The sequence below is a fragment of the Chiloscyllium punctatum genome, chromosome 51 (assembly GCF_047496795.1).
Source record: "Chiloscyllium punctatum isolate Juve2018m chromosome 51, sChiPun1.3, whole genome shotgun sequence".
In the NCBI taxonomy this organism is placed as follows: Eukaryota; Metazoa; Chordata; class Chondrichthyes; order Orectolobiformes; family Hemiscylliidae; genus Chiloscyllium; species Chiloscyllium punctatum.
The window spans coordinates 25936630-25960278 of NC_092789.1; positions in this window are offsets into that span (position 1 = coordinate 25936630).

A 23649-nucleotide genomic window follows, 5' to 3' on the forward strand; every position below is an offset into this window, starting at 1 on the left:
TGGACCTCGAGTCACATCTAAAAATTAGAGAGCCCTGTGATAACCACAGTACTGTGGATCTGACGTCATGTGCAGAAAAAAGGAGTTCAACTTGGATTGCAGCATCTGGAGTCACATGTATACTCAAAAAAGTTCAATAGCAACCACAATGCTATAGATCTGCATTTATATCTGTCCAGAGCAGGTCAGTTGGAACAACAATGCTGTGCATTTGCAGTTACGTGTAGAGACAGAACATGTCAGTGGCCAATGCAACATTGTTTTATTTCGGATATGCATCAGGCGTCAGAGCAGGTCAATGAAAACCACAGTGCTGTAATTGGAGTCATATGCCTACACAAAGCAAGTCAGTAGTAGGCATGAAAGATTCGAGAGTGTGTTGCTGAGAAAGCACAACAGGTCGGGCAGCATCTGAGGAGCAGAATAGACGTTTTGGGCATCAGCCCTTCATCTGAAATCATGCGTCTGGGGGAAGTTATTGAGATTGTGCAAGTCAATGGAACCCACGGTGAGGTTGGCGTGGAATCATATGTAGTCCGAGTCAATGGTGACAACAGCGCTGTGGATATGGATTCACATATAGACACAGTGCAATTAATGGTAAAAACAAATCTTTGGACGAGGAGTCACATGTAGTTTCAGATTTTTTTAGTAATGAACTTAGTGTTTCGATCCTGGCGTTACGTGTAGGTCCGTAACATGTTTGTGGTTATCAAAATGCAGCGGGTGGAGTGACATGAGAGGTCAGAGCAGGTTAATGATACGCAACTTCCTGTGTGTCTGGAGTAATCTGTAGAGACAGTACAGATTTCTGATCACCACAGGACAGTGCACCCGTGACTCACATAGAGAGCGACTAAGTAAATTTATACTACAGTGCTGTGGGTGTGGAATCACATGAAGAAACAGAATAGGTAATTGATGAGCACAATACTTTGGATCTGGAGTCAGTGTATAGAATCTCCTGGTCATAGTTCCACACAGGACACTACGTCAGATGCCCCACTTAGACTTGAAAGTTTGCAGTGCTGCCGTTCTGTTGTCACGTGCAGAGACAGAGCAGGGCACTGATAATCAGAATGTTGTTGTCCAGGAGTTACATGTAGATACAGAACACATCTTCGGCAAATGCAGTGCTGTGGGTCTGGAGTCACGGAACCAGGCAGAGACAGTTAGTGCTAACCACTGTGCTATTGTTCTTGCATCACATGCAGAGACACAGAGTCACATTTGGAGACAGGCAGCAGTTGAGTCATGACTACAAAGCTGTGAATCTGGACTCAATGTCGAGACAGAGAAGGTCAGTGGTAACTGCGTTGCTGCGGTATGGAGCCACATGTAGAGACAGAAGATATCAAAATTTAAACACAGAAACACGGAAGTTTGGCACAGGAGGATTCCGTTCTGCCCGTCAAGACTGGTCCACCGTTCATCACGTACTTGAGTGGATGTCCTAATCAATAGTCTAATCCTGCTTTCTGCACATGTTCACGTTTGTCCGAATTACTTCATCTAGTCGCATCTTGCATACATTAAATGTTTTGGTATCAGTCTTTTCCTGTGGAGATGAGTTCCACAGGGTCAACAATCTTTGTATGAAGAAATAGCTCCGCGTCTCTGTACTAAATAGTCAATCCGAATCCTCCGACTCTGATCCATGGTTCTCGATATACCCACTACCAGGATTTTCCTATCTGCATCTATCCTGTGTAGTCCTGTTAGCTTTTTATAAGTTTTTATGAGATGCCCCCTCATTTTTTCTGAACTCCTAAACTTACTAATCTCCCATCATGCGTCTGTGGGCCATCCTCGGATCAGCCTGCTCAAGCTTCGCTGTACTCCCTCGAGAGCAAAAGCATCGTTGCACAGAAAGGAAAACCAAAACAGCACACAATTATTATTCGCTTGCTCATCAGGGATAGCAGAACACAAAATTGTGGAGGGAAAGAAATGAAATAAAACAGGGGTGGACATTTGCAGAAAATAAACAAGGCTGCTCAAGGATAGCTCACTTTCATATCTGGAGGATTGGGACGTGAGGACGCAGAAGTTACACTGTGATTTTTAAACACTCTGGTTAGACCTCACCTAGAATACTGTGTGCATATCTGATGTTTCGAAGGAGATGCTGACCTTGAAGCAATTCCAAGGTATATTTGTAAACTCGATGCCTGGATTTCAGTGGTGAAGTTGTGAGGAGAGATTGAAGTAATCAGCCCTGTTTTCTCTAATATTTTCAAGATTTATAGGTGACCTGATAGTAAACGTCAAGATACAAATAGGAATGGGAGAGTGCGCCCAAACACAATATAATACCGCACAACACTGTATTGTGGGAACAGGTCATTCGACATTTTTTATTTTTAGTCATTCCACTATTCAATGAGATTCTGACTGAACGGTGGCCTACTTTTATGAGAATACTCCACACCCAACTCATTCATTTCAACTCCTGGCTGGGCCAGAATGTATTGTCCATCCATAATTGAGAGCCAACCATATTGCCATTGTGCGAAGTCACATGCAAATCAGAGCAGTTAAGGTTGGCAGTTCCCTTCACTAAACGACATTTGTGTCAACAATGGATTTATGGTCATTATTAAATTCTTAATGCCAAATATAATAAGTCCAAGCTGACTCTCCAAAGATCATCCCGGCCAGATTAAACTACTACCCTGCCTCAATAGTTCTGTATTTCCCATGAATTATCCACCTAATCTGAACTTGCCGGTTACTATGCACAGTGTATCTTGACCAATTCACAAAACCTGCACATCTTTGGACTGTATACGGAACAGCAGAGTATTCAGAGGAGAATTCCCTTTCCCTCTACAATCTGTGTACTGTTCCATTACCCCTGGTGAGTAAGCGAGTGTCAATTCCTGGTGCAATTTTTAAACATTGGCGATGTGGTGGTGAGTTCAATCAAGACATTTCAAAATGTTTAATGCCAACTGCAAGCGAAAACCTAATGTGGGTAGGGGTTGGAACTCAATTGGTACAGATGGAGATGTTCGCAGATATCAGGAGAATTTTCAAAGTCCACATCGACAATGTCCCGAGAATGCAGTCAAACTTGATTTCCTTATGTAATGCGATGGTAGTGTGTTAAACTTTGAGCCACCATGCAGCTCAGTGAAAGACTTTGAGATGAGATAAAACTTCCTGAGCCTGATATGATATAATATAATATAATATGATATAATATAAAATAGTATAATATAATATAGTATAATATAATGTAATCTAACATAGCGTAATGTAGTATGATATAATATAATATAATAATGTACGCTGATGTGTTCGGTTTGTATATTAATCATTGGAGTTTAAAGGAAAGAGTTTGGTGTGGAACATTCTCATAAAATTAGGCCACAATTCAGACAGAATCTCATTGAATTGTGGACTGGACACCAGCGGCTCAATGGCCTGAATCTATATGATGCAGCAAGACTGGTCAGAAAAAACAAAAATATATTCCCCACGAACAGAGGAATCCAGAACCGAGAGGCTCATAGGCTAAGAAGTAAAGGATAGCTATTTTGGCATAAGGTAGGGAAAGTTTCTTTAGGAAGAGTTTGGGAAACCTTGGCAAACAATTGACGCGAGAAGGGACCAAGGCCAAAATATAGGTATTCTTTAAGACGGAGTTAGACATGGTTCTTGCAGTTCAATGAATGAAAATGTATGGGGAGAAAGCATGAATAGGGAACTGAGTTGGATTACCAGCTGTGATCATATTGAATTTTGCAGCAAAGACCAAGAACAGAATGGCCTGCTCCTCCTCATAGTTTACATGCTTCTCTTTGAAACGGACAATAAAGTGACTCATTCGTGAATAGCTTGATAACTTTGTTCCAAGCGGACAAGCAGAATGGTAATCTGTTCCGTGAACTAGGTAAATATTTATCAAGCAGAAAGCACAGTTCAAAATAACCTGCTGCAAATCAGGTGAAAAGTTCAGAACTATAAAAAGCAATTTTTCTTCATGGCCCATGAAACTCGCTGACTGTGTGAATCACTTAGTGCTGTTCTCCAGTTTACAATATAATCAAACATATCGCTGTGGGTCTGCAGTGACATGATGCCACACTGGGGTAGGGCAACAGAATTACTTCCATAAAGAACATGAGTGAGTTGGACGGGTGTTTGCAGCAAAAGGCAATGCTTACGATTGGATCTGCTGTCAGTTCATAACTCTAGATTTTCAGAGAATCATGCGAACTTGCAGAGCATTTTGAGACCCATTGAATCTGCATATAATCCGGAAACAATTTCATAAATAGTCCCATGCTCCAGCTCTCTCTCCACAACCCTCTCAAATGTGTCCATTTCAAATATATATTCCGCTTTCTTTTGAAACCTCTACTAGAATCCGCCTCCATCATTCTCCAAAGGACCGTGTTCAAAATTCTAACAACTTTCTGAGGAACGACATTTCTCCTCGCCTCACCCCTTACTGTCTTGCTCACAATCTTGGAGGGTAACCCACTTGTTACTCGCAAATCAATAAGTGGAAGCAGAATCCGTCTTCACCCTCTGAAAATAGTTCATAATTTTGAGCACGTCGATAAGATCATCTGTGAATCCTCTCTGTTTGAAGGAGAATAAGCCCAATTTCCATTACCTTTCCTAATATCTAAAATCCTTCTGTAGTGATCACTTAAATCTCTTGTACATTCTCAAGGAATTTACCATCCTTCCTTCCAGAGTATCGAAGAACAATAATCAAGGTTTTTCAAAAATAAAGAGAGACAAATTTTATGCTATAGTTTGCATAATGTGTTTCATTGATTTGATTTGATTTATTGTTGTCAAATGTGACTACGAACAGTGGAAACACATTTGTTTTGTGAGCAGTAGAGGCAGATCATTGCAAACACAGACATACTGTTCGCAGGGTGATTTAGAAAGAGAAAAGCACATATTGCCACACTTTGGAGTATTTTATAAAGGAATTAGTCCCAAAACATGCAGAATTACATAGTAAGATCAAGTGCACGCAGCATAGATTCGCGTTAGACATTTTTGGTAATATCGTATGTGCTGGGATGTCTCACAGCTAAAAGCTCGGGTTTGTACCAGTTGTGGCCGTGACGTGTCTGTGTAATCGGCAGCTGAAGTATTGTGCAATACTCTACCATCGACAGGATCATTGCTTTTAATGTTCAGTTGTGAAAGCATGTAACAATTGAGAAGTTTTGCAGTCAGGTCTGGATAATGGAGCAAAGCCGAAGGATGGAAAAGGCTTCATTGGCCAGCAGGTTGTAATGAGTTGGGGGAATGTGGTGAAAGAGGAGGGGGAGCGTAGAAAAACATCAAAAGGTTTCGTGCCCGCTGAAAACGCAGTGGCACTTTCATTCTTTTCACTATCCAGATGTGATTGGACCTGGCAGGTCCATCATTTGTCATTCATCGATTGATTTCCTTCTTTGAGAAGATGTTGGGAGTGGGCTCTTTCGTGAAAACCGCAGTCCACATGCAGGAGACTGACTCACGGTAAACTGTTAGGGTAATAAGTCCAGGATTTTGAACAAGCAAAATAGATGGTGGCCGAGGGGTCGCACTATGATGGTGATGCCATTCAACATCAAGGGGCGACTGTGAGATTCTCTCTCAGTGGGAGATCTCGGATTTGGACAGTGAGATGATTCAGTACTGGTAATGCCATCAGAGGTCAAGATCACTGAAGGAGTGAGCAGGGGGGCTAACTTGGGAGGCTGTGGGAGGGGATTAAGTGAAGAAGGTGTTAAATGCGAATCTGTGAGATGTTTTGATTAATAAAATCCTTGTTCAAAGTGGTGAAATGTGGGGGTGAGAGGAAGTTGGCCGGTGCCAGAAGTGAGATTTGTTTTTGCTTTTTTCAGGAATGATACTGGGGAGTCAAATCCTGGGATGTAACTGTGCCAGATCTCTGTGCCAATCAGGATAATCCCGGCGACTCACGGCAACATCCACACTCCACGTGTTGCCAGATGAGACGAATTGCATGATGGGTTGACGTTAGCCAAGGCAATGTCGTCCCAACGTCAGACAGCTGGCGAATTCATTTCAGCATTTTCTGTGACAACATCTTCTCAGGTACGCCAATCCCTAATACCAACACCAGGAACCCGGATTAAGAAAAACATCGTCAATCACTCGCCTGGGTAGAAATTTATGCGCATTTATTGGTGCAGCCATAGTGATGTAGGTTGATTGCATGTATTCCGTCACTGGTGGCAGAAGGGGATTAGAGGGGAAGGGGAATATTGGGCCTATGCGGAAGTCAGAAGGCTTTCTTTCTCTCTCTCTCCCTGTCTCTCTGTCTCTCTCTAATACTGACACAGGTGTCACATTGAAAATACAGACACCACACTGGGCACGAACTGATCTCACACTGAACACACACTGATCCCACACTGATCACACAGACGCCAGACTGAACACAGCGGTGCCCAAACTGACCACACGGCCCCTCAGTGAACACAGACACTCCCACACTGAATATGCAGACCAGACTCTCAATGCACACTGGCCCCGATGGAAACACAGATACCAAACAAAAGACAGGGACCGCAGAATGAAAACACAGACCCCACTCTGAACACACAGAACCCACACCGAAGACAAATACGTTATTCTGAACACACAGACCCAACACTGACCATGCGGACCCACATTTAATGCAAACTGATCCTTCGTCTAACATACTAAACCAACTCTGAATACGCTGCCTCCACACTGAAGGCACAGACACCAATCAAAACACATAGGCCCCACAGTGACCCCAAATTGAACACACAGACCCACCCTCTCACAAACCAATCTCCAAATCTGAAGTCACTCAAATTGTAATTAGCCTTCCTAATATTGCAACCAAAGTCGTTAGCCTCATAGTTCTCGAAATTACACCAAATCTACGGTTCATTTTCCCACTCAGACTACGTGTGTGCATCTCTGTGTGCCTCGTTATTTACCTTTCTACGTCTCTCGCTTTAGATTAGCATGTGTGTCTGCTTTTGAGTGTTTGTCGCGACTTATATGTCTCTCAGTGTTTCTGTGTGTGTCCTTGTCAGTGTTTGTGCCTGTGCGTGTGCGTGCATCTGGGGCTGCTGATGTACGTGTTTACATTCGTGTATTCATTTATCTCCGCTGTTCTCTGGGCATTTTTATCTGCTTCTATTTGCATATATTTGAGTGTGTGCGCACTTGTATGTATTCATGTGCATTCTAGTGTGTATACACGTTTGTGTGCATCTCTTTTCTTCATCTTTGGACCAAGGGATTTTTGCTCTTTTGAAAATAAATCCATGAGTGCATGGATCAAAGCCTCTCTCTTGCTCTTTCTCTCTCTCTCTCTCTCTCTCTCTCTCTCTCGCGTTCGTGTTAAAGGAGATGCAATACCACAATCTGCTCACCACCCCACGTAACTGAACATGACCACGTTTCTTTTTTGAGAAGGCATCAAAGCATATGAATCTGTTAGGTTTCACTGTTAGCAGGTACAAACATACAACACAGGAACGGGTCCTTCAAAAGACGAGTTTGTGCTGAATATGACGTTAAAGTAAATTCAACGCTTCTCCTTTACTTGAACATTTTCCTCCATTCCTTTCATATTCATATTCTTATCGAAATGTTCCTGAAAGTCCTCTATCATATCTGGATCCACGATCACTACTGACAGTGCATTACAGACTCATAGCACCGCCAGTGGAAACAAAAACTTGCTCCTCACATTCCTTTGAAATTTCCCCCTTTTATCTTCGATGCATGCTCCCTACTTTTAGACATTTCAACTCAGCGAAAATGATTCTGACCGTCAACCTTTTCTATGCATGTCATGATTTATTTGTTCAAATCTATTTTCCACCACTGCAGAGTTTTTTTTTCTGGATTCACTTTATAGCTCGTGCCCTCTTATACAGGTAGTATCCTGGTAAAACTCTTGTACACTCTTTCAATAGCTTCTAATTCTCTCCTGTAAACGGATTGCCCAGAAATGAACGTGTTGCCTGACCAATGCCTTATCAAGTTGCAACGTGATCTCGTGTCTATTGTGTTAAATTTCCTGAACATGGATTCTGAATTATAGAACATTCCAGCACAGGCCATTTGGTCCTCGATGTTTGGTCGGCCTTTTGGTTGAAGCCCTACAGTGTGCAAACAGGCCATTCAACCCAACAAGAACACACCGACCCTCTGAAGATCAGCCAACCCAGAGCGATTTCATTACCTCCCCTCCACCCCGCCCACCCCCCCCCCCCCCCCACCCCGACTAATGTACTTAACTTGCACATTCTTGAATACTCTGGGCAACTTAGCATGGCCAATTCAACGAAACTGCACATCTTTGGACTGAGGGAGGAAACCGGAAAAAAAAACATGCAGCTACGTGGAGAATGTGCCATCTCCCGGCAGACAGCTGATCCCTGGAGCTGTGAGGCATTAATGCTAACTACGGTACCAACTTGCCGCCCTTTTGTCACACTGTCAGATCAGACTATCTTAAATACCATTCATGTACTGGCAAACATTCCACGTATGCCCCCCTTCCCCCGACTAAAGTGACGTCTTCCCTGAACCTCCAATTATCTTGGAACTGTGACTCCTTGTAATAACCATTTCCACACTGGGAAAACGTCTGGTTATCCAATCTACCTATGGTTTGGTGATGCTGGATTTTAACTGGTGTGTGACAAAGTTAGAAATCACACAGCAGCAGGTTATAGTCCAACATGTTTAATTGGAAGCACTTGTTTTCGGAGCGCTGCTCCTTCATCAGGTGATTGCGGAGTATGTGACTCTAAGAAACAGAATTTATAGCAAAAGCTTTCACCGTGGTGTAACTGAAATTATACACTGAAACATACCTTGATTGTTTGTTCAGTCTCTCATGTGTTACAATGACCATATTAGTTTCATTTGTTACATATGAAAATGGCAATACCTTTTTTAAAGTTAAATTCTCCTGTAAAATTTGACAATTGGTGACAGCCCAGATAATGTATTGAAGGTGTTAGCCGTTTGTGAGCTGCTGTCTGTGCCATAATGTTTAGGTTGTTTCTAATCTTAAAAAAAAATTCACATGATCGTACAAGGATTCATGCAGTTTTTGAGCAAAGTACAATACAAGTCTGCAAGTACAAATTCATCCCACAAACGTATGTGTGTATATGTGTGCAGGTGTGTGTGTCGGTGTGCGTGTGTGGGTGGAGGGGTAGTTTATTGAGTATCTGTGATAGAGAGAGTATGCGTGTGTGTGTGTGTGAGTGTAGAGGGCCCTAGGTCTGTGAGAGTGTACATGTGTGAGTGTAGGAAAGTGTGTTCCTTGTTCAACCTCTGTGTGTGTGTGTGCGTGTGTGTGTGTGTGTCTCTATGTGTGTATAGTAATGTCAGTGTGTGTATATAGTGCAATGGGGGTCACCTGTAGTATGACATGAACCAAGATTCGGAATGAGGACATCACTATAAGTAGTGAACTTGGCTATCAGCCTCTGCTCGGCCACCTTTCGCTGCTGCCTGTCTTGAAGTCTGCCTTGGAGGATGCTCACCAAGACGTCTGAGGTCGAATGTCCCAGACGGCTAAATTGTTTTCCACAGTGAACACTCCTGTCTGTTGATTGTTGTTTGGAGCACATTCTTCCATTGCTCTACCCTCCGCTCAGTTTCACCAATGTGCCATGCCTCAGCGCATCCTTGCCTGCAGCGCATGAGATAGAGAAAAATGGCTGAGTCGCATGAGTAGCTGCCACGTATATAGTGGGAGGTGTCCTCACGTGTAATGGTGGCATCCATAACCACACTCCGACACGTCATGTTATGTTCACTGTTACAGGGTTGTATGGAGTTGTGCTAAAATCCAGGCAGTTTGCTGTGAACATTGATGTGTTTGGGGTTTGGTGGGTTGTTTAAAAGCGGGTAGTGCAGGGAAAGGGATTTATTGGCGAGGTCTCATCCTCACCGCTGATATGTTGCAGGTTGCGAAAAATTTGGCGGAAGTTTACGGCTCCTGGGATGTGTTTTACAACGAGGCTGCCCTGTCGATTGCAGCAGGTGTCTGTCTCCTGAGGAGGTAATTGCGATACCTTGTTGTGGCATATTGGAACCGACAATCGATGAGTTGAGCATCATACCCCATTCTTATGAGGGCCTTCCTGAGTGCATACAGGTGCCCGTTCTGATCAGGTCCGGTGTATGCATAGGGCTTGCTCGTAGCGGATGGCTGTTTTGATCTGTTTAGGTGGAAGCAGGAGAAGTGTAGCATTGTGAGTTTATCTGTGGGTTTGTGGAAGAATGAGACCCATCCTTCAATGAGATGAATGTAGTGAACAGTCCATGGTGAAATGAGACTTGTTGATATCACTGTGTAGCTTTATCAGTTTATGTGTGCAGAAGAAGAAAATGTCGTCTATGTACCTGGTGCATGATGTTGGTTGGAGGTCCTGCGCAGAGAAGAAGTCTTGTTCAAACTTGTGCATGAAAATGTTGGCAAATTGGGATGCACATTTGGTCCGCATTGCTGTTCTGTGTGTCTGGATGAGGAACTGGTTGCCGAGGGTTAAAGTATTGTGATCAGGGCTATAGTGTATGAGTTGTAGGACGGTGTTTGGAGATTGACAGTTGCTGCTATTGAGTACTGAGGATATTGCCATTGTGGGTATGCTGATGTAGAATGCTGAAACGTTAATTGTGAAGAGGAATGCTCCCGGTTTGACTGGTCCGTGGGTGCTGAGTTTTGGAAAGAAATCTGTCGTGTCACGACAGAAGCTGGGGAATCCCCTGTCCACTGGGTTTCAAGATGCTTCGACTTAGCCAGAGAGGTTCTCACACAGGGTCCCATTGCCTAATACGATGGGCTGTCCTGGTGTATTGGCTTTGTGTATCTTTGGAATGCAGCAGAAATGATGCTCCATATGCCTGGGAATGTAGAGCTAGAATGCTATGTTCTAATAATAAGGGGTAGGTCATTTAGGAATGAGATGAGAATAAATTATGTCAGTCAGAGAATGAAGAGCTTGAGAAATTATCCACAACAGGAAACTTTTGCGATCGAAACATTGAATACATTCAAGATATATGTAACTACTTTAACGGCAAAAAATAGCAAACCGTATTCGGATAATGCAGGATCACAGTACCGATTTGGCTGGTCAGCTATGGAAATTTGTATTGTTAGAGCACGCCCAGGAGGCTACATGGCCCACTCCTGCTCCGATCTCCCCGATTTCTGTGCTTCCAAGATACAGCACATTTATTTTTATGTCTTTTAGTGTCTGTCACTCAAGTATCAGTAATTTGTTGGGGTTTTTTGCGTTCTTAAAATAAAAAAATGCTAAGCGCTTATTAGAATTTGGAGTGAGTTTATTGTATTGCCTGATTTTTCGGTTACTCACATTAAATAATAGTCGCACCGGAGCTTGGTACAGACTTCACTCCAGTGTTCATTACATAAGGTAATATTTAACATGTTAGGTCATGCTTATGTTTAATATTTAACATACTTACCAAACTGCATTATTTCCAAGTTAATCCTTTCTGCCAGAGACTGGAAAGAAAGTCGTTTTCTTGTTTAATGAATCAAGTAGCTTCAAAGACATTCGAAATGGTCTTGAATCCAAAATAAAACATTTCTTGTGAATTCCTCTCTGTGTCGAATACAGAGGCATCTATTGGTGAAAACAATTGAATTCGACGATAAATGACTTTTCGGGTGCCTTTTATTTTTTATTGGAAATAAATGCCAATAGTGGATTATCTCTTTTTTTGATACTGTTATTTAATATGTCGAGTGATTACGATGCACAAATGTACTTTTGATTTTTGGTGGCCCATTGAACCTGTTCGTATTTGGCGCAATTTTTGCTGTCTGCAATCTGAGTACACTGATCGATATCCTTTGAAAAAATATGTTATTCTGTCGTACGAAAGTGTGACACAGAGCAAGTTAAGTTCAGATGCATCGTGCAAGCGATTTGATTTTTCGCTTCCACTGATGCAAGCATTCATTCTGTAATATATCTGTTCCTACATAGAATGTAGCTGCATAATATGAAGGTGGGATTAATCTTCCGATGATTTAGGAAAGATGTGTTATGTTATATCTACGGTTGTTTGTGTACAGCATCTGGCATTTACCTTAATCTTTATACACGTTTAATAGTAGGCTGTGCATATAACATGGGCTAACCATAAAGATCAGTTTGTTTTTATTTTCATTCACTATGACTTTCTCTCCTTGAGTGCTTCTGCTGTAAATAAGGTGCAGATGACATTCCTGAAGAGTATTTAGTAGGCACGCAGAGTAAATATTATGTCGTCTGTGAAATGGACAGTAAGAAATAATGGAAGTTAATTCTCTTCAGAGAATTATTTGGTAAACGTAGCCACGTGACACCTAACATGCACCTTTGAATGTCTCTGACTTTAGACCCTTTCAGATTTAAAACAATGTATTAAATGCAATCATATTTCTATTCACCACCATCTCTGTTTTCTTCCTGGTGTTAAATTACATTCAACAATTTTCATTTTCCTCTGCGTGTAAAAGAGAATAAAACGAAATGTGCAGCAAAGTTGATTTCTTCAGCAAGAATATTGATACATCGCTATTTAGTTTTGGTTCTTTCCTTTCCTGCCAAATCAAAACTTCTCAGAAAGTACAATTCCCATAAATAAGATCAGAGAATGATTATTTCAATAAATCATGGAAACCAAGTGATATTCAGTCTACTGCAGTAATTTTCATATATGCACTATCCTGTTTCTTCCAGTTGAACATTTTTAGTTTTGTTGACTAAAGCATTTTACACTTCTGCACTTCAAATGGATTATCAGATATGCCCAGTTCCATAATGCTTTTTATATGCTTCTATCCCAATTTTTTGGCTGTCACTTCTGAAATTGTTTGAAAATATGTGATGAGCAGAAATGTTGGCCAGTGAACTGATAGATTCTATTCAGTGTCATAACCGGTACAGAACCTAAACATTGTGTTTCTTCTTACCTGTACCTCTTCAATATTATTCCTCGTTGTATCACGTCCTGTGAAATTACGTGCATTTGGCAATGTAGCTTATGTTGAAAGCCTATATTTTACATTTTTCTGTCCATTTATCCCCTCAGTGGTTCCCAGCGTCCATCCCGACATGAGAACCCTTATTCATAAGATTATTTTTACTTCAGAAATGACTCAAAATCTGGGAAACAGACTTGTGAAACAATAAGTGCTGACATATTTCCATCCAAAAAATCAAGTTAATGATACATGTTAATGACTTATCTCATTCAATTCAGTTGTGGAGTATATCATGAAAACATAGTTGTGATTATTCTGTAGCGATTGTTGGTTTTTTGTGATCATATTCAATGATGCTTTCTTTGTGGCAGCAGTCAAAATCGATGGCAACGTTCTGCGATATTTCTTTCAGTTACAATAGTGGCGATCGTAATTCTGTATCGCGGGAATTGTGGCCTCTGAAAATGCATCACGTTCTACTTGTTGGCAATGTCAGCCAACAAGGTCGGAGGTAATGGTGGAGTGGATAGTTGAGAAGGAAGATGGACAGATGGGAGAGCTCATGAGGGCGGTACTGAGCTGGAAGGTTGTAACTGTGATAAGGTGGGGGAGGGAAAATGACGAAACTGGTGAAATCCACGTTGATGCCATGGGGTTGGAAGCTTCCGCGATGGAAGATTATGCTTACATCCTCCAGACTTCGCGTGGTAAGGGAGTGGAGTTGCCTTTGGTGGAGTGGGAAGGGGAGTTGAATTGTTCGGCCACGGGGCAGTGGGTTGGTAGATGCAGATTCCCACAAGATGCTCTCTGAACCGTTCTGCGAGTAGACATCCTATCTCCTCAATGTATAGCAGACCGCATGGGAAGCCACTGACACAGTACATGATATGTGTGCAAGTGCAGGTGAAGCTTTGATGGATATGAAAGGCAACTTCAGGGCCTTGGACAGACTGAGTGGGGCAGTGTGGGCGCAGGATGTGCAATTCCTGCGGTGGGGGGAAAGTGCTGGGCGGGGAGCGTGGCATAGTCCTGATATCGTAGTCATGAAGGGAATCGTCTTTCCAGAAAGTGGATGGGGTAGGGAGGGAAATGTGTCTCTGGTGGCGCGGACCATTCGTAGGTGGTTGAAATGGCGGAGGATGATGCGCTGATATACGGATGTTGGTCGGGTGACTACATAGGATCAATCCTATTATAAGAAATATTAATATGTCTTCACGAGTATCAAAAAAAGGAGCAGTTGGGCAAATACCACAAAACTAGTTGCCATTCGACAGAACAAACAGCCCTCAGCTCACGAAAGAAAAGTTGGCTCTCACAGTCATCAATGACAAAGACATAAGAATCGCCGGGGGAAACTGGATTCCTGACAGATTGATAGAGGTGACAAAGAACGTTCCAGAGGACACGTAACCTGGTGGTAATTTTGCGAAAATAAATGTTGTTCCTTTTTGGTATATGAGTGGGATGTTTTTTTTTCACTGGAGCAGCATAGCATTTCAAAATTGTTTCTTCAGGACTGCTTAGCAGTTCGATGCTTTGTTTATACTTTAGTTAATTCTGTCACTGATGCAGTTAGATAACTAAATTGTTGCTCCTTTATTATCAATTGAGAGTAACGGATTTATTTTATGTAATCACTTGCAATTAAAATATTCCATTTTTACAAAACCTTTTACAGGTTACAAAACCTTTCTCTTTGAGTGTTTTTGTGTTATTTTTCAGAGGGAGAGGTGTCAATCTCTAATTGATAATAAAACCTTCCTCGAGAAATATTTACTTCTCTCAAAAAACTGAATCGCTTGAAAGAAACATCGTGGATATTTGGTGACACAGTTATGAAATGACAATAGTATTTGCATTGCCAACAATATTAATAGCCTGTGAATCCAATCTAAAGCCCATCTTATTTATATTAGTCCATTTTCATTGTTATGCTTTTGAAATGACCAGTTAAATGCACCAAATATTGGCGGGTGTACTACTGTTGCAGGCAGAGCTTTCCACGCCCCTACTACACTGATTGATGAAACTCCCTCAGACATCTGTCCTATATCTATCATCGTTCAATTTAAATCTATTTCACCTCGTGCTTGCCATCACCATCCGATGAAAAAAAGGATGTCACTGTCCACCCGACCTTATCCTCTGATTATTGAATGATTCTCAATTTAGTCACCTCTGAACTTTCTTCTCTCGAACGAAAACAGTCTTAAATCCCCCAGCCTTTCCTCTTAAGACCTTACTTCCTAGTGAGACAATGCTTTCCAAAGATATCACATCCTTTCTATAACGCAGTGAACAGAACCGTATTCAATACTCCACTGCGGCTGCACCAGGATTTTGTACAATTGAAAGGTCACCTCATAACTCTGAACTCAATCTCTCTACCAATGAAAGCTCACATACTGTATGGCTTCATATCAACCCATTTAAACTGGGTGGCAAGTTACAGGAATATATATATGGACATATCTATGTTTATACATGGATATCAAGATCCTTCTGCTCATCTACTCCCCCAAGGATTTCACCATTCACCCAGTAATCTGCATTTGTGTTCTCCTTCAAACGTGAAGCCTCTCACACATTTCCGCATTAAATTCCAGTGCCACCTCTCAGCCCAGCTCTGCAGCTGATCTCTGCCCTCTGAAACCTATACACAACTGCAGCAATATTAGTGTCATTTACAAATTTACGGACACACGCTCCTACGCCATAATACAGACATTTTAACAAATGACGCACAACAGTCTCCCCAGAACAGATCCTTGCGGTACACCACTAGTCACTGAACATCAGGGTGAAAATTTTGCATCAGTCGCAAACCTCTGTGTACTTTAAGCAATCCAACTTTTGATCCAAACAGCGAAATGAATCTCAACCTCATGTCTCCATATTTAACGCAACAGCCTACCATGGAGAAACTTATCAAACGCCTTACTTTATTAGTACATGCACCACATCAACCTCTTCACTCCCATAGATCTGTTTGGTCACCTTCTCAAAGAATTGAAAAAGATCTTTGAGGCAGCACCTACCCTTCACAAAAATCGTATCTTCTATACATAATCAACGTATCCCTTTCTGGATGATTATAAACTTTATATATTCTCAGCCTTTCCAACACATTACCTACAACCAGAGAAAAGCTAACTGGCCTCCAATTACGAAGTGGGTCTCTAATTCCCTTCTTTAACAACGGGGCAACATATGCTATCCTCGAATCGTGTTGCACTTTTCCAAAAGACAATAACGACAGAAAGAGCAAAGCCAAGTGCTCTTCAATCTCCTCTGCAGGGAATTCTTGGATAAAGTCCATTCAACCCAGTGGACTTTTCCTTTTCACACTTGGCACAATTGGTAAGACCTCCTCTTTGTTCAGTTCAAACATGACTAATCTATATGCCCATATCTCAGTATTCTCCACAATGACATTGTCTTTTTTCCAGTGTGAATACTGAAGAAAAATATTCAATTATCACTTCTCCCCTCTCTTGGACTTCATGCAACTCTTCCCACTAGTATCCTTGATTGGCCCTAATCTTAACCAAGTCATTCTTTTCGTTTCCTGCCAAAAAGCTTAAGGGTTTTCCTTGATCCAACCTGCCAACGATTTCTAACGTACTGCGCAGGCTCTTCTTAGGTCACTCTTTCGGTGTTTCCAGGCTAATGCCTTACTCTAAAGAGCCTGAACTTTGCCTTCATGTCTGGTTCTTACATTTTCCTTGTCCATGCTTTGACAAGTGATTCATTTCTTTTGTGAACCACGGCTCCCTCGTTCGACAAAACATTCTTGCCTGACAGTTGAATTTTTATCAAGGACACGACATCGCTGCACTAAAATAAGATTGCCAGTTCAATTTTGGACACCGTCTGCAGTATCCTTCCCCGTCCGATGCATCCAAAATTTTGCCGAATCGCATCATAATTGCCTTTACCCAGCTATGCCTTTTCATCGCTAAAGTAAACATAACCGACTTGTGATCAGTACCAACAAAGTCCTCACCTACATTCAAAACAAATAGCTGGCCGTGTTCATTAGCCAGTACCAAATTCAAAGTGGCCTCTCCCATTTTTGGCGTGTCCACATACCCTGTCAGGAAGCCCTACTGCACGCATTGGACAAAAGCTGACCCGCCTAAAGTATGGAACTGGAGTATTTCCAGTCAATATTGGGAAAGTTAAAGCCCCCATAACAACTACCCAGTTACTCTAGCTCCTATGCCGAACCACTTTTGCTCTCCTTTCCTCTACTTTGCTGGAACCATTTAGAGGCCTGAGGAAACCCGGAAAAGGGTGACCTCTCCTTTAATGTTTACAACCTCAGCCCATAATACCTCAGTTGTCGAGTCCCCAACGTCCTTTTCGCCTCCGTACTTCTGTCCTTGATTAAAAATGTCGTACCTCACCATTTTTAACCATATTTCCTGTTCTTATTAAACATCCACGCCCCAAAACGTGCAGCAGCGATGCCCTGTCCCTGCTCTATCCATGTCTCCAAAATGACCACAACATCGAAATCCCACGTGCCAACCCGTGCTGCAAATTCACCCACCTTCTTCCGTTTGCTCCTGCCTTTGAAGTAGACACTCTTCAAACTACCTTTCTGCTTCCCTGTGCACTCTTGTGACTTTGGAAACATACCTCACTACTCTCAAACTCTTGGACATGGAGATTCAATTTGGGTTCCCATCTGTTAGCTCAATTAGTTTAAATGATCCAAAAGAATTACCTCGTTCCCCTCAAATCTCAGGATATTGGTAACTTTTTAAACTTGATTTTTAGATCATCCTATTTTTAAAAGTCGCAACTATCCCAGAATGAGCCGCAATTATCCCCTCCCTCCTGCACTATCTCTTTACCATGTGGTTATCGCCTCCCTCTCCCTATTCCATGCGTCGTTAGCAAATGGACCGGGTAACAAAACAGAAGTAACGACTCTGTTTGTTCTTGCTCTAAGCTTCTACACTAGCTCTCTGAATATCTGTTTTAAACATTCATCCCTTTTCCTATCCACGTCGTTGGTGCCTATGTGGACCACGTCTTGGGTCTGCTTTCCCTCCCGCTTACGGATCCCAAAAACAAATCCGAATCATCACGAGCCCTAGCCTCTCGGAGGCAACACACCAACCGGTCGTCTCTCTCGTTCTCACAGAACCTCGTATCTCTCCCCTAAATATGGAATCACTATTGATTAAAGCTCTGCTCCTCAGCCCTTTCCCTTCTGAGAGACAAGGACAGAGTCCGTGGCAGACATCTGGACCACATGGCTTACACCTGTTAAGACTTCATCCCAAACAGTATCCAAAACTGTATACTTATTATTGAGAGCAACAGCCACATCAGTTTCCTGCACTGTCTGCGTGTTACCTTTCTATCACTTGAATATTACCCAACGATATTTTTCTTTTACTTGACTTGTGACTACCTCTCTTTAACTTCACTCAATTACTCCCTCAGCCTTTCGATTGACCCCAAGTTCACCCAGACCCAGTTCCATTTCTCCAATGCTGATTTTATAGGGCTGGAATTGGATGCACTTCCCGCAGATGAAGTCAGCCGAGACACGAGTGCTGAATCTTCCCTCCAACATTCTGCAGGAAAAAATATTCAAATGCCTTAACCTCCATTCCACCTCTTCTAAATACGCGGAGAGACTATTGAAAAGTAAAACAAAAGTGAAAGCAAGCAGTTTATTCAAAATTTTGTAGTGTTGTTCAGCCATAGCGTCAGGGCATAATACAATTTTACAGCATGGAGACAGGGCCTTCTGTTCAAACGGCTTCAAGCTGACAAAAATGTCCCTTCTCAGTGACCCTATTTCCCTGCACATGGCTCATATGTTTCTGCACCGCTCCGACTGACGTATTTATCCAAATGTCTTTTAAACCTTCATAATGAAGGTACCTCAAACACTTACACGTGCTGCTCAGACCATATGTGTCCCACCACCTGTATATAAAGTTACTGCAAACATTTCCTTTTATTCTGGCCTTCCTGCCCTTAATACTGTCTTGTTATCTCCCACCTAATGCTGGCAAAGAAGACTGAGTTCATTAATCTACCCATGCCTCTGACAGAATCATGGAGGCATCGAGATGTATAGCACAGGAACAGATCATTCGACCAACTCGTCGTGCCGACCAGATATCCTAACCTAATCTAGTCCCATTTACCAGGAGTTGGCCGATATCCCTCTAAACTCCTCCTAATCATATACCAATCCAGATGCCTTTTAAATGCTTGCAATCACACCAGCGTTCACCAATTCTTCTAGCAGCTTACTCCTTCATGATGTGATATATGTGTATAAGATCCCACCTCAACATCTGACAGCGTAAAGAAAAATGTCCTTGCTAATCCAACCTCTCGCTCTAAGTCCGACCCTTACGTTTGACAAAATCCTTGTAAATTTCTTTTGTACTCGCTCCAGTTTAATAACATTCTTACTAAAAGAACAACTTTCCAAGTGCAGCCTGACCAACCTCCAGCCCAAATGCGACATAACTTTCCAGCTTCGTTATTCATTAGCCTGACTGAAGAGGACCATTGTGCCAAAAGTTCATTCACTTCTCTGTCTACCTGTAGTTCCACTTTGAGAGAACTGTGCACCTAAACTCTGTGGCCACTATATACCGCAAACATCTTTAAGGGCCTACTCTTCACCATGAAACTCTGAGCATCATTTGACTTTCCAAAAGGCAAGAACTCACACTTATTTGTATTAAACTCCAATTGCCATTTCTCAGCCCAAGTCTCCTTTTCGTTCCAGTATTGCTGCAACATATGCTAACATTCCTCACTGTACAAGGTGCAGTCTATTTTGATGTCAACTGCAAACTTCCTAATCCTGCCTCGAAGATTCTCAGCTAATCCTTGATAAAGATAACAAACAGCAATGGGCTTACCCCGACACCTCTGGCACTCTACCAGTCACAGGCCTCCAATCCAACTTTCATTCTTCATCTATTACACTCTGCTTCATGCCATGAAGTCAGTTCTGTATCCAATTTGGCTACTCCGCCTAACTTCCATAGCATCTCACCTTCCACTGCAGTAAACCATATGGAACGTTATGAAAGACCTGACTGAAATCCATGTGGACAACTCTACCGAGCTGCCCTTATCAATACATCTTGTCACTTGATCAAAGAACGCTAAAAACTTTGTTAGGCATGACCTCACACGCATAAAGCCCTTCTGAGTACTCATAACCAATAATTTTCTTTACAAATGCATGTGCATATTATTGCTCAGATTCTTTTTGAGTGGCTTGCCTGCCACAAATGTTAAGCTTACGGATCTATATTTCCAAGAATTGATTTTTTTGCAGCCTTTTCTTTTTGAATAAGGGCACAACAGACTTCTGGAATCTCATCTTTGACTAAAAGTATTGCAAAAACATCAGGCAGTGACCCCAGGTGTTTTCCTTTTTTTCGTTCGCTTCTTTCAGTGAGTTTTCTACATGGCTACAATTCCATCATATCAGGCAACATACCGAAAACCTTTTCTGTAACCACTCCAAAGTACATACTCACATAGTCAGGCAGACCATCTCTCATAGACACGCTGTTTCACGCACAGACACATGTATCCCCATATTCACACCCATGCACACACCCTTTCACAGGCTAATACCCCATCGCATCCATCTACGCACATTAACATGCTTTCACAGACGAAAACACACATGCTCTCTCGACACTCTCACACACACGTACTAACTCAGATGTGCACTCTGGCACACACATACTCATTCAGATGCATTCTCTCTCTGTTCCTCTTTCCACTTCCTGCATATGCACAGTCAAATTTCCTTGGGTAACTTTTCATTTGCAGAATTATGATATATTATATTTGCAGATACATTCTGTCTTGTTCAAAAAATACACAATTTGCAGGCAATGTGGGCAGTCAATATATGTGATCATTTGTAAATTCCACTTTGGAAATAGAGCCAGTCCGACTGAATATCGGGATACAGGCAGACTCCGACCTCGTACCTTTAATGCATTGACTGAACTGAGATGTCGGTATTTGTTCTTTAACCTTAAGTTATCGAGAAGTTGGCTTATAAGGAGTTTTGAGTTTATATATTTATGAACTGGAACCTGCAACCCATTCTAACAGATGAAAGACCTAACAAGAGTCCAGCTGTGCTCAAGATATCATTTCAGTTGCGTGGCACTGTCTTCTTTCGAATACATTTTCAATAAATTCTGTGTCTTCTGACTTTATATTCTACAACGGCCTGACAAAGGAGCAGTGCTCCAAAAGCTAGTGATTCCAAATGACCTGTTGGACTATCATCTGATTTTGCATGATTTTGACTTGTTCCACTGTATTCCAAAACCAGTTCTTCCACATCATGCCTTTCAGTGAAGGCAAGCATGGAACACGACTTCTTCTGTTCATTTGCTGAAATACTGATACTGGGGTTCTCAATTGAAATGAACTGGATAGCGAGTATGAAGAGTAAACATTAGGCAGCTATTTATCACGTTTCCAGGGAGTACATTCTCCTATAAAACCTGATATCATGCCTCTGTTTATGCATTAGATATTTACACATTCTGTCAGTGCGAAGTTTCATTCAGGATTCATCAGAGCACTAATGTGCACTGTGGAAATCACATTCAATCCGAATTCCACTGATTAGACAGAGATTAATCCATCCATTCCGTGTCCTTTTTTTTTAGATTGGGTCTGTCTTCAACGAACGAGATAAATCTGGGTTCAAGTTAAAGAATTTTTAAAAATATGTGAAATGTTCTGGAAGCGTTGTAAGGGATAATTTCTTCACTCTGCTTAATGACTAAATGGTAAACGGTTGTACAGATTCACAAAAGACAATTCTTGACGGAATACGCCGATCAGCGAGATCAGATAAAACTTTGACACATATGAGCTACTAGATTATTAATACTATGTAACACAATATTTCTCAGAGTGAATTAAAAAATGATTTGAGCCAATGTATAACGAACATAGGTTTGGCCAGATTTATAATGTCTTTGATGCATTTACAGCGAATTATTTCCCAATCACAATTGCGCTGAGGCAGGGATATTGCACATGAATATCATCCCACAGATGTTGTCATACCTGCGCTGTTTTATTTTCTCAATTTTTGTAAGATTATTTGTTTTATATAATTCCAAGTAAGATTATTTCTGCTTGTGTCGGCTTCACACTCGTGCTAATCGAATTCCAGGTTCTTGAAATTCGGGTCATGACGACCATGATTAGGCAACACATACTTCGTTCAGTTGTATGTACTATTTGTCGGGTAATTAACAAAGATGTTAATGAGGACGTGCAGAAGTAAGTAACCTTCTATACGCAGTACGTTTCAAAGAATTGCTTCTATATATTTTGTTACACTTTTCATTGGTTTAACTTCTTCATCTGCTCATCAGCTAACACAATAGTACAAACGTTAAGGCTGATGTATCTGTAACAACCTTCATTCAGAACTGCCGAGAGGGTAATCCATCACAGGATCCTTCAGTGGTCCAGCGATTCAAAGGTAACAGTCTCCATGCAGTTCGTTGCACTCCTCGTGACATCAAGAAAAGGCTGGAGGCGCAGGATACTGCAAACTCATTAGGCCTTGATAACGTTCCGGCAATAGTACTGAAGACAGCTGCTCCACAACTTGCCGCTGCCCTCGCCAAGCTCTTCTAGTTCGGCTGCAACAGCGGCATCTACCTACAATGTGCAAGATTGCTCAACTATGTCCTTACACAAAAAGCAGGACAAATCCAACCTGTCCATTTACAGCCCAATCAGTCTCTTGTCCATCATGAGAAAATTGATGGATGGGGTCATAAACAGTGATATCAGGAGCAATTGCTCAGAAACAACCTGCTCAGTGACGCCCAGTTTGTGTTATGCCAGGGTCACTCAGCTCCAGATCTCATTACAACCTTAGTTTTAACATGGACATATAAACATAATTACAAGGGTGAAGTGAGATTAGCAGGGGGTAAATGCTTCGCAAGTTAGAGTCATACCTGGTGCAAAGGAAGATGGCTGCGTTTGTGGACACTCAGTCTTCCAAGCTCAAAGATACCTCTGCCAGAGTCCCTCAGGGTCGTATCCTATAATTAGCTACTTTATTAAAGACCATTCCTCTGTTCACCACTGAAAGTGTAATGTTCCGCACCATTCGCGAATGATCAGATACTGAAGCAGTTCGTGCTCAAACGTAACAAGATATGCACAATATCCAGACTTGTGCCAACAAGTGGCAAATATCTTTCTTGTCACACAAATGCTCGACAATGACCATTACCAATAAAAGAGACTCTTACCATCGTCCCATAACATTAAGCGGTATTACCATCGCTGAGTCCACAACAGTCAACAACATTGGAGTTACTATTGACCAGAAACTCAACTGGATTCAGCACATGAAAATATTGACTGTAACAACAGGCCAGAGGTAGCGATACTGCGGGGAGTAAGTCACTTCCTGACATTCCACAGTCGATCTACCATCTACGAGGCACAATTCAGGATGAATTGCGGTGGAGTAAACCCCAATTGCCTATATGGATACAAGTTTATAACCACTCAAGAAGCTTGACCCTCCCAAGGACAAAACCAACAGCTTGACTAGCAATACATCAACGAACAATTAA